Source organism: Plasmopara halstedii (assembly GCF_900000015.1).
Source record: "Plasmopara halstedii genome assembly, contig: Scaffold_3060, whole genome shotgun sequence".
Taxonomy (NCBI): Eukaryota; Oomycota; class Peronosporomycetes; order Peronosporales; family Peronosporaceae; genus Plasmopara; species Plasmopara halstedii.
The window spans coordinates 745,998-746,373 of record NW_020189964.1 but is presented as its reverse complement, the minus strand read 5'-3'; positions in this window follow the sequence as shown (position 1 = coordinate 746,373).

Below are 376 nucleotides of genomic sequence, written 5' to 3'. Positions count from 1 at the left end.
GGCTCCAAGCCGTTTGTGATCTATACAGATCATGCGTCACTATGCACTGCGACTCAGTTGCCCCACCTTTCGCAGAGGATGGCTAGATGGCTACCCTTCTTTGCGGAATATAATTTCGAGGTGAAGTATAAGCCGGGAAGCAGAATGCTTTGGCTGATGCGTTGTCACGCAGACCAGACTATGAGCTTGCTCATGTTAGAACTGTAACGTCGTCTGTGCCAGATTCGATCCGCACCGCGTATGCGGGTGATGGGATGTGTGTAGCGTTGCTACGGGCTCTAGAGAGCAAGGAGTTTGAAAACTCGGAAAAGGAATTCTCATCAAGATTGCGTGCACGATTGCACCGATATTCGTTGAATAACCGGTTGCTATATTG